This window comes from Girardinichthys multiradiatus, chromosome 11 (assembly GCF_021462225.1).
Source record: "Girardinichthys multiradiatus isolate DD_20200921_A chromosome 11, DD_fGirMul_XY1, whole genome shotgun sequence".
In the NCBI taxonomy this organism is placed as follows: Eukaryota; Metazoa; Chordata; class Actinopteri; order Cyprinodontiformes; family Goodeidae; genus Girardinichthys; species Girardinichthys multiradiatus.
Window position 1 is genome coordinate 18,099,303 of NC_061804.1, and position 11,529 is coordinate 18,110,831.

General features: G+C 40.0%; 1 long non-coding RNA gene across 1 annotated transcript; it reads left to right on the top strand.

The window, feature by feature from the left end:
- The first annotated feature begins 5,064 nt into the window (after positions 1-5,064).
- LOC124876007 lies at positions 5,065-6,845 on the top strand. Its single transcript, XR_007040191.1, has 3 exons — positions 5,065-5,703; positions 5,788-6,009; positions 6,086-6,845. It is a non-coding gene; the product is annotated as an uncharacterized LOC124876007 (long non-coding RNA).
- Positions 6,846-11,529: the final 4,684 nt, after the last annotated feature.

Below are 11,529 nucleotides of genomic sequence, written 5' to 3' on the forward strand. Positions count from 1 at the left end.
TTGTGCGCTTTTGGAAGAGGGGGCTGGTAAAATGTGCGAGCACTGGAGAGGATGATGTGTTTGTCTGTTGGGAAGCTCGGGGTGAATGGAGTAGCTGGAGACTTGAAAACCCTCAGAGAGCTATGAATCCATATGATGAAACTGTCCTGTATGTGCACACATAAACACAAACATTAAGATTAATGCAGCACAGTATCAGCACATTGAAAGTGTTGGTCTGCTTCAGCAGATGCTGCAATCGTGTCCCTCTGATGTTTGTCCGTCTTAGTTTTTCTTCACTGATTTGACCTTAATCTCTTTACATTCACTCCATAAACTTCACTCCCCCTCTTCTCTCTTTTGGTTCATGCCAGCTGGAAGTTTTTACTGCTCGATGGAAACATTATGGAGCAAGAATACCTGTTGAAATGTTGTGTGGGTGACTTCATCCTATTGCTGGTAAAAATTAACTCCGCAGAGGCACAGATGTTTATGTGTACTCCTCAGTGTGTGTGTGAGTATAACTTGGGGGCATATAGAGAAGAAACAGGAAATGCCAGATGTGCATCAGCTTGACCTCTCCATGTCAAGGGGGCAGGAGTGACCGGTGGGGTGCACTTCCATGCCGCCACACTTTCCATCCACTATCAACAACATGGTGGGAATTCAAAGACTGGATTTGCGTTTTTCCAAAGAAAACTCAGATTTCTTTATTTTCCTTCTGCCTGAGTGAAGAATAAAGCTGGAGAATATTAAATGAAATCATTAGCTATGACCTGAGCCTTGAAGGGAACTGCAAGCCACAAGGTAAAATCTACAGTGTCAGCAAAATAATTCTCATTCCTACCACAAATGCCAATGTCTTGGATTAGGATTTTTTTGTTCTAGATCAACACAAAGTTGAGCATATTTATGAAGTGGAAGTAAAACGATACATGGTTTTCAGTTGTTTTCAGTTGTTTCAAATATAATTCTGAAACTGTGGCATGCATTTGTATTCACTTAATTTGAGTAAATGCTTTGTAGAACCATTTGCTGCAATTACAGCTTCAAGTCTTTTTTGTGGCATATCTCCACCAGCTGTAAACATCTAGAGGCTAAAATATAATACAAATTCTTTGCAAAAGTGTGCAAGCACATTTAGATTAGATGGAGAGATTTGATCCTAACCATTCCATTGTAGCACTGGCTGGATGTTTGTGTCATTGTAATGTTATAAGGTGATCCTTCACCCGAGTTTCAAATCTTTTGTCATATCTCAGAGGTTTTCTTCCGCTATTGCCTTGTGTTTGGCTTCATCCATCGTTGAATCAACTCTGACCAGTTTTCCTGTGTCAACTGAAGGAAAACATCCCCACAGCATGATGCTCCTACTAGGAGTGAGTGAATCTAGAATTGTGCCGTGCTTAAGGTGGCAGCATGGTGGAGTAGCTCTTTCATTCTGATAAATTCTATTTAAAAAATTGTATTTCTCATTTTGAACTGAACACATTCTTCAATAGGTTCAGTTCAGGAACTAGCTCAGCATCCTCGTCTTCTGCCCACTGCCAAACAGATGTCCCACCCTCCTTTGACTCAAAGCTTTCCTGTCACACCTCAAATGTTTTATCTTCCACCACCAGCCTGGACCCTACTGCATGTACATGTTTGTCTTCAACAAAATCAGAAGAAGCAATTGCTCCCTTTGTCTCCACCTTCCACCTATCTCTCTCTAGAAGTCAGGTGAAGAGGCAGCTGGAGAAGCTGAACTGGAACCAGGTTGCAGGTCCAAATGGTGTCAGTCCTGAAGGCCTGTGCCGCACAGCTCTGTAGGATTCTGCAGCACCTCTCCATCCTTAGCCTGACCCAAGAGAAGGTTCCAGTGTTGTGGAAGACCTCCTGCCTTGTTCCAGTACCAACATAAACTCACCCATCAGTCCTCAATGACTATAGACCTGTTGCCCTGACATCTCACATCATGAAGGTCCTAGAGAGACTCCAGCTGGCTCACCTAAGTAAGCAAACAGGCAACCATCAGGAGCCCCTGCAGTTTGCTTATCAACATGGAGATGGAGTTGAAGATGCCATCATACACCTGCTTCAACAAACCCACTGTCATCTGGACAAAGCCAGCAGCACTGTGAGGATCATGTTCTTTGATTTCTCCAGTGCATTTAATACAATCCAACCTGATTTGCTTTCTCAGAAACTCCAGAAGACTCAGGTGGAGGCCTCAACAATCTCCTGGATCAAAGACTACCTGACAAACAGACCACAGTTTGTGAGACTGAAGGGTTGTGAGTCTAACCAGGTAGTCAGCAGCACAGGAGCACCACAAAGGACTATACTCTCACCATTCATTTAGATTGTGTACACCTTGCACGTGTAGTACAATACAAACGTATGTTATCAACTGAAATACTCATGGGGTGTATCAGAGATAAACAAGAAGCTGAGTACAGGGAGCTGATACTTTGTGTCATAGTGGGGAAACAATCATTTTATCTTGAATGTGATTAAAACAAATTAAATGATTGTAGATTTCAGGAAAAACAGCAATAGGTCAAACACTATTTCCATCATGGGAGAACTATTGATGGTGGTGGTGGAGCATAAGTACCTCAGTGTTCACCTGGACAATAGACCAGAGTGGAGATGCAACAGTTAAGCTGCCTACAAGATGAGGCAGAGCAGACTGTACTTCTTGAGGAACCTTCGGTCCTTTAGTATTTTGCAGCAAGATGCTGCATATCTTCTATAAGTCCATTGTGGAGAGTGCGATCTCTTCTGCCATCATCTGTTGGGGTAGCAGCACCAGAACCAGAGCCTATGACTTAACTAAACAAGTTAATAAAGAAGCCTTGTTTTGTTCTGGGGACTCCTCTGGAACCTCTGGAGCAAAAAAGTAGTCTTCATAAAATGAAGAATATTATGGAGAACCCTGAGCATCCTCTACATCAGACCGTTGTACAACTTTGTTCAGTCAGAGGCTTCTTCAGATCCGCTTTAAGACTGGCTGCTAAAGAACATCCTTCCTGCACACAGCCATCAGCATCAATAAAAATGTTGTTCTTATCACTAAGCTGTATGCAGTGACTGTATTTAATCTTATTTTCAAATTTATTGATATTTATTGTTGGTCTAATAGAACCAACAGTGAAAAAATAGTAAAACAAAAGTACAATTCCAACAATATTAAAGATTAGGGTATTGTTTTAAAACATAACCCTGCTTTAGACTCCACCTCTCAATGGGGGCTGAATACAATTGCATGCCACATTTTCATATTTTTATTTGTAAAGAATTTGAAAACTACAGATGATCTTCTTTCCTCTTTCCAGTTTTGAATTATGTTATGTTGGTCCATCATAAAATACTATTAACATAAACTGAAGTTTTTGTAACGTTACAGACCGTGGAAAGGTTGAAAGCACTGTACAATTAGCACATAAACTCAACTGGAAAACAACAAAAGACTCCACAAAAGATCAGTTTTTCTATTTTTGGAAAATATGACAGCCTCAACAAAAATTAGGGAGACTTAATGTCAATTTAATCCAGTAAATTTGCAACAAAGCAGATGTGTAATGCAAATTAAAAACTGACAGCCCAATTTCACTCACTCAGCCTCCTAACAAAGAATGATGAGATGGAAAAGTGAAGCATTAAGTGCAGCAAGAGCAGTTATTAACCACAGCCGAACTCTGTCCAAGCCTCTGTTCTCTCTGGGCAGATGAGATGTGTTGATTCTGGCAGACAGTATATATATAATGTTTTTATTCAGCGGTCTCTTCCAGTTATGTAACAACCTCTGTAGTTAGAGAGAGAACATGAAACCTCAGGATCCTGGAGAACCTAAAGAGCCTTTCTGTCCTGCTGCCCACCTCTCAACCTAATCTCTCGTTTCTTTCTGCTTTTCTTGGACTACTATCAAACCTTCATCACCACCTTTCTTAACTTTTTTTAATCCTATGGGTCCCTTTTCTCCTTCAAGCTCCCTCTTGCCAACCTTTCTCTGTTAGTCTTAATCGGACTGCCATTTTCCTCATTCAGGATATCAGTTTTTCACCCCAAAACCTTCATTCTTTGCTTGCTGAATTCATAAGAGCCTGTCTTTGGCTCCTCCTCTTTCTCAGACAGAAAAGCCAGCAGAAACATACCAGAAACATAATTTATAGAGCAGACAAAACCTCTCCTTTCCATAGTCGTGCTCTCCTAATTCCCTTTGTTCCTATTAATCTAGACACACTGTGTTCATATCTCTCTATACACCAACCCAAAGACCTCTAATGGAACATACAGATCTCTTTATTTTATATCTTCGCCTCTCAAAGTCAGCCTTTGACTTCTGACCTCTTGCAACATGTCACTGTTGGCTCTGATTACCCTAGAAGCTTTGAATCCTTTGGATTTTACTCATTTAACACCCAAATTACTGTTCCTGATATAGCATTCTTCAATGAACTTTTAACATCAAATCTCTGTCTGAATTGAGATCAGAGAGAAAGTTTTATAATTGTTTGGGTGACAAGACCAGAAAGCTACTGTTTTGGCCAGACCTTTACATGCACTCATCATGGGCATGGACATCATCTTAATTTGGAGATTTCTATCATTTATTTTAAATGTTTATTTAACAATGTGGACTGTTAATACAACAAACATCTTTAACAATATTTGAAAACAGGAGTGGGGGCACAAGTTTACATGATTGGTTTCCTGGCACCGGCCTGTCTTCCAAGCAAAGTCCACAAATTCTCAAAAGAGTTGAGGTCAGGGGACTTTCGGAGGCTTAACATTAGTTGGTGTTATACATTCCTAAACCCGTTTGGATGTGTGTTTGGGGTTTATTGCCCTGTTGGAACACACATCTGTTTCTATGTTTCAACCATGTAGTTGTTGGTTTCAGGGGAAGTTGAGAAAATTTGGAATAATGTGAAAAAAGTCCATCTTCATTATTCCATCCACTTTGTGAAATGCTCCAGGACTACTAACACCGGAAATGGACCCTCAGCATGATGTTACCATCACCATGCGTGGTACAGTGTTCTCAAGTTTAAAAATCTCACCTTGATTCTTCCAAACACACTTTTTCTTCTCTAGAAGGTATTGACTTTGTCCATGTGGGCAGCTGCAGATTTTATTTTTTCTTGATGGTGTTAGCTTTAGAGCATGTGGGTTCTTCTTGGTCAGCAACCTCTCCACTTCTGTTGATTTAAAATTTACTTCACTGTGGACAGTGGCACTGGTGTTTCAGCAGCTTCCAGTTTATGGGAGACTCCAGCCTTGGTGATTCCTGGCATGTTCTTGAATATCCTAACCAATTTTCTTTTTTCTGAGGGAGACAGTTTGGGTCAATTGACAATGATCACATGCACACCTCCAAACTGGTTTTAAAATGGATAAAGTTTCCTGAATGGCCTCCCCAAAGTCCGAACGCTACCCTACCAAAAATTTATGAACTGTGTTTGAAAGCCAAGCTTGTGGCAGAATATTAACTAATTTAAAAGATCTCTACTAGGAGGAGAGCTAAAATGGACAGCCAGAAGCTTTTTCGGCTGCAAAACAAAATGGAGTGGATGTTGGAATCCAGGTGTGTGCTGTCTTTGGTTAGCTTCTGTTTTTCCCCTGAGAGAGCAGGTTTAGTTGGTGGGTGGAGGTGGGCTGTTGCAGCCTTCACACCTGCAACGGATCAGGCTCATCTGGGGAGCTTGAAGTAGCTGGTTGCCGGACATCTGATGCCTGGTGGTACCTCTAGCCCTACCTCTAGCATACTCTTACGATTGGTGAACCTTGAAGGATCTAATTCTGACTTCTCCTTTCTTTAAGGTACTCTCTAGAAGCCTCGTCTTCATCTCTGCTAGCAAGGCTCCTAATTAATGCTCCTTAGCTCAATAACCTTCTGGATCTCAGCACGACTACCGGCACACCCTGGGCTCCTCGCTCCAGAAATCCTGTCCACCCTCCAACAAACCGCTCTCTACATCCACTGCTCAGACAGCCACCATGGATTCAGTTACTTCCCTCCAGCCTGGATCTCCTTTCCCACCAGTAAGCAAACCGTTGGATGCACTGTTAACTCCTCATCCAGCGCATCTGCTCACCTTCTCTCTCCTCCTTCCCTCAGTGGTGTGCCAGATTGAACCACAGAAGCCTCTTCCATATCCTGTGCAACTGACTTCTTCAAATAAACTGTTAAACTTTACAAGTCTCCTGAGAGTTTCTGCATGTGGGTCAGAAAGCTATCTAACACTATGACAGTGGATGTGCAACATTTAACTAAATAATATTAGGGACTTATGTAGATATGTGTACTATTTTCTTTGTGGTAAACACTAAAAATAAATATATTTATGCCCATAATGAGTTCACACCATAAAGTGTTACTGGTACAAGTGAATGATATTCCTTTTAATATTTATAAGGTTTCCATTTAAAAGTATCATGGCATTTGTTTTTAGCTATTAAAACACTCTCAGTTAGTGCTTTTCAAAATGATGGTAACTTGAATTGTTTGCATCTTTCTAATGTCGTTTTTTTTAGGGTTTGGTGGTTTCTTTGGTGCGACTTCTTTATCTTCTAATTTCCTCTGCTTCATATGTTTAGTTTTAAGGTGATTATTGGAAACTTATCGACTCCCTCTGGTTTTATATTTACACTCTCAAACCGTGGCAAATCGTCAACAAAAAGACACTCTTATTTAAAATGGCACAGTTTGGCCATAAAATGTGCTCAATGACACTTTAAAGACATCTGTATTAGATCCGTTAGAATATTTTTCAGAGTTCCTGCACAGTGTTGAAAAGCTTGAAAAATGAGAATTGGATTTCAGTATTTTCCAGGTCTACAAAGGTGTGGAATATTAAAATAAAAGTGTGGAAAACTTATCTTTTTATGCTTTGTTCCCCTTTAATCAAATGCCTGAATTTTCTAAATGGTGCAACCAGCTTTCTTTCTCCCTGATTGCCTTTGTCGTTTGCTTCCACCTTGGAAAGGGTTACCATGATGTCCTGTGCTTCCTCCACCATGTCCAGGATTGAGTTTAACATTTTAGATTGTATATCAAAACATTATGTGCATGCAAGCAGATGTAGATAGACAGGGGAATCCTGGGATTTACAAACCAGCAACAAACTGTTGTTCCTTTGTCTCTTTTTTTATTTCCTTCTAAAAAGGTTTGGTGTTTCATGGAATTTGAAGTTTACATGTTTAGAGACCAATCATAAACATTTATTGTAAATTTTGATTGATATTTAGCTTTTATATGTAAAAAAAACAAAGTATTCTGGAAATATATGGGATAGAAAAAATGAAATACATAGGAGCTCTAGTTTTGATTAGTGGGTTCCCTTTTTCTAATATCTGTCATGAAATATGGCCACTATGCTGTGTATCTTTGGCCTTGAATATGCTCTACAGCAAGTTTAATGTTGAGAGCTGTTTTTCATCCAGATGCATTCAGTTGAATTCAACCATAAAATCTCTCTGATAATACTAAACAGTCGTAATATTTGTCCAAGCATGCTGACACTCACTATTTTATTCAATATAAATAACCTGTAGCTGCTACAGGAATGCCGAACCATATGTTTTGTATTGTTAGTTTTCTGTTTGGTGTCATAGATATATTTAAACCAGATGATGCTTTAAATGTCACATTACCAAATTTATGAAAATAGAAACTGCAAATTGAATATGAAACCCTGCTCCAAATTAAACACTCGTGTCTCGTCTCCAAAATGTTAACCTAATAATGGCTATGAAAGAACAACCTTCAAACTGCCAAATTCAGTTGATTTTTGCTGCTAGAACCAATAAATGTCTTCACAAATTGTGTACTAAGATATTTTCCTGGGTAAGTGAAAATCTGCACAACAGCCATGAGTAAGTCAGATTTGTGTTTTTGAGAACACGGAAGACTTAAAATTAAATACAGATTATATATAGGGTGAAGCCATTATATTTAATCCAAATAACTCAACCATGGTAGTTCTGTCATAGGATGAGATTGAACGGAACCGGAGTGTAGAAAAAGACTTGGCAGCAGCATTGCAGATCTAAGAATCTTTAGGCTTTAATAATAAAATAGATCAACTTCCACGAGTTTCCAAAGGTTCAAAACAATGACAAGGAACAGGGATCAGCATAGAAGTAAACAGGCAGACCGAGTGAGGAACAATGAATATAACCAGACATATATACTGAGGGAAGAGGAGTGTGAACTAATGAAAATGGGTGACAGGTAATCAGATGGAACATGAAACAGGTGTAGAACCGGGTTGCAGGGGAACTGAGGGAAGGAGACTGATTACACTAAACGAGACTGGGCTGCTGAGGGAGAAAAACAAACATGAGGACAAAAACTTAAGAAACAATACAAAATGACTAAACCCGGGGAACACAGATAAATAAATGAACTAAAATGAACACAAGAAGCTAGAAGGTAAAAACCAACAGAAGTAAACAACAAAAACACCTGTAAACGAAAAAGGTAAACAAAAGATTCACTCCAAAAGGGCAGAGCATGACAAGTTCTGCTTTAACTCAAAATGCGTTCATTAGAATCTCCATTTTTGTGGGAAGATGACCCTGATTTGGTGTTAGTTTTTTTTATTTATTATAATGCAACCGATGTGTGGTAAATCCCTCGGTTTGTTTGTTTCATCAGCGAATTTTAAGCTTCTGCACCTGGACTCATGATCTCCAGCTGCTTAAGTGAAGCTGCTCAGCTCAGATCAAGCATTATGGAAGGGATGTATCTTAAAACAGCTTTTCACAACAACACAAAGTAGCAAAATTTTGAAGTGGAAAAAAATGGACATAAAAAATCTGAAAAGCGTGCCATGCATATGTATGTCAATTAGTCAATATATTGTTAAACTCCCTATTGATGCAATCAAAGCTCATCCTCATCCAATATGTAGCCTTCAGAGCAGTAACAGGAGTAGTCATCGTCTGTATTCTGGCAGTGCTGCTCACAATTATGCTCACCACTACACCAGTGAACTTTTTTATGGTACTTTTCTTTTGTTTTCCAAGTTGAATTTTGACTTGATATGACATCAAAGCATTATGTTATCTTGAGGAAAAATTATAAAATCTTAACCAGCTTTTTATTTTCTAACAAATTAATCCAATTGCATTTTGTAAAAGAATATTCCAGCACTCTTTGGGCTTGTTCGTGTTATTGATGGGTGGCAGTTAAAAAGCTTTTAACAACACAAAATAGCAAACATTTTGAAGTGGAAAAAAAGAACATAAAAATCTGAAAAGCGTGCAATGCATATGTATGCCAATTAGTCAATATATTGTGAAACCCCCTTTTGATGCAATTAAACCTGCAAAACTTTGGGGTATGTGTCTTCCATCTTGGCACATGCAGAGATAGAAAGTTTTGCTCATTCTTTTTAGCAGAATAGCATAACCTAAATCACATTGGATGAAGGGCGTCTCACTTGCCACAGATTCTCAACTGGATTTAGGTCTGGACTTTGACTGGGCCATTCTAACACATGGAAATGCTTTGATCTAATCCAGTCTATTGTAGCTTATCAATGCTGAATGTTGAAGCATCCCCACAGCATGATGCTATCACCACTATGTCCCCTATCTCTACCATATGGTTGCTGTGCTTCCCACATGAATTGTTGAAAACTGCCATTCTTCCATGAAGGCCAGGTTTATGGAGTGCATGACAAATAATTATCCTGTCACCAGTCTTCCACTTGAACTGTGGATCTCTGCTGCTCCTCCAGAGTTACTATTGGCCTCTTTGTTGCTTCTCTGATTAATAATCTTTCTGCCCTGCCATTCAGTTTAGGCCGACTGCCATGTCTTGGTAGGTTTGCAGTGCATTTTCAGATGATGGACTGAATGTGTATTCTGTGTGACACTGAAATTTAGGAATATTTTTTGTAACCTTAACCTGTTTTAAACTGCCTCCCCTGTCTCTGTTTAACAAAAGCATCGCTCTGTAACCATCTAGTTTGATTTTTTGGGATGGTACCTTCAGGGGTTATGTAACTTATGCAACTTTATTTCTGACTTGTCTGCTGTGCTTTTTGGTCTTCATGATGAGGTTTGTTCTCTAATGTCCTTTAATCTCTGAGGACTTTACAAAACAACTGGATTTTTACAGAGGTTAAATACACATATGTTGACTCTATTTACCAATTAGGTGACTGGTAATAGCAGCTGTTTGCACTGGAGGTCATTTAGTGGTATTGCAAAAGGAGCAGAAAAACATGTGCCAAACATATCAGGTTTTCTGAGAAAACTTTATGCAAGGACTGACCTTAACCAAGTGCGTTTGCTCTGGTAATAAGTAGTACTGTCTCTGTCCTTGATGTCTCTGAACTTCCCACTAATGACAAGGTCTGTTATTACATTGCAGTCTTGGACCAGATGATAACAGACTCACACTGATTGTGCATGTAGAAGTATTTATTTCCATTTTTAATTCAGTGGGACCCATCCGTTATTTCCCCGCTCTCACACAGACACACACAGTGACACACTGAAGCAATTAGCAGCCTCTGTCATGGGTAAATGTGGGACTTTGCATTCTGCGTGATTTCTTTGAGGGGAAAAATGATGATAATTATATTCTACAAAGTCCATATGTTTCATCTTTTGCAGTAGACACGAATGCCCTCATCCCACACCCAGACTGTCAACAAATCTTTACCGCAAACATCTGAAAGGACTGGAGGGACCATCTGAGTGTTAAATCCACAGTGATTAATTCTGCCAATGTTACTGAATCAGTCAGCAGAAAATATTAGGACTGTTTTAGGACGGTAATCATAGAGCTGTAAATCCATATTAAAGCTGACTGCAAAGGAAGGATTTGAAGTGAAAATGAGCATGTACAGTACAGACCAAAAGTTTGGACACACCTTCTCATTCAAAGAGTTTTCTTTATTTTCATGACTATGAATATTGTAGCTTCACACTGAAGGCATCAAAACTATGAATTAACACATGTGAAATTATATACTGAACAAAAAAGTGTGAAACAACTGACAATATGTTTTATATTCTAGGTTCTTCAAAGTAGCCACCTTTTGCTTTGATTACTGCTCCGCACACTCTTGGCATTCAGTTGATGATCTTCAAGAGGTAGTCACCTGAAATGGTTTTCACTTCACAGGTGTGCCCTGTCAGGTGTTTAATAAGTGGGATTTCAAGCCTTATAAATGGGGTTGGGACCATCAGTTGTGTTGTGCAGGAGGTGGATACAGTACACAGCTGATAGTCCTACTGAATAGACTGTACTCGTACTTGTCGTCTTCCGCTTATCCGGGACCGGGTCGTGGGGGCAGCAGACTCAGCAGAGACGCCCAGACGTCCCTCTCCCCAGACACCTCCTCCAGCTCCTCTGGGTGGAGCCCAAGGCGTTCCCAGGCCAGCCGAGAGACATAGTCCCTCCAGCGTGTCCTGGGCCATCCCCTGGGCCTCCTCCCGGTGGGACGTGCCTGGAACACCTCCCGAGGAAGGTGTCCAGGAGGCATCCGGTATAGATGCCCGAGCCACCTCAACTGGCTCCTCTCGATGTGGAGGAGCAGCGGC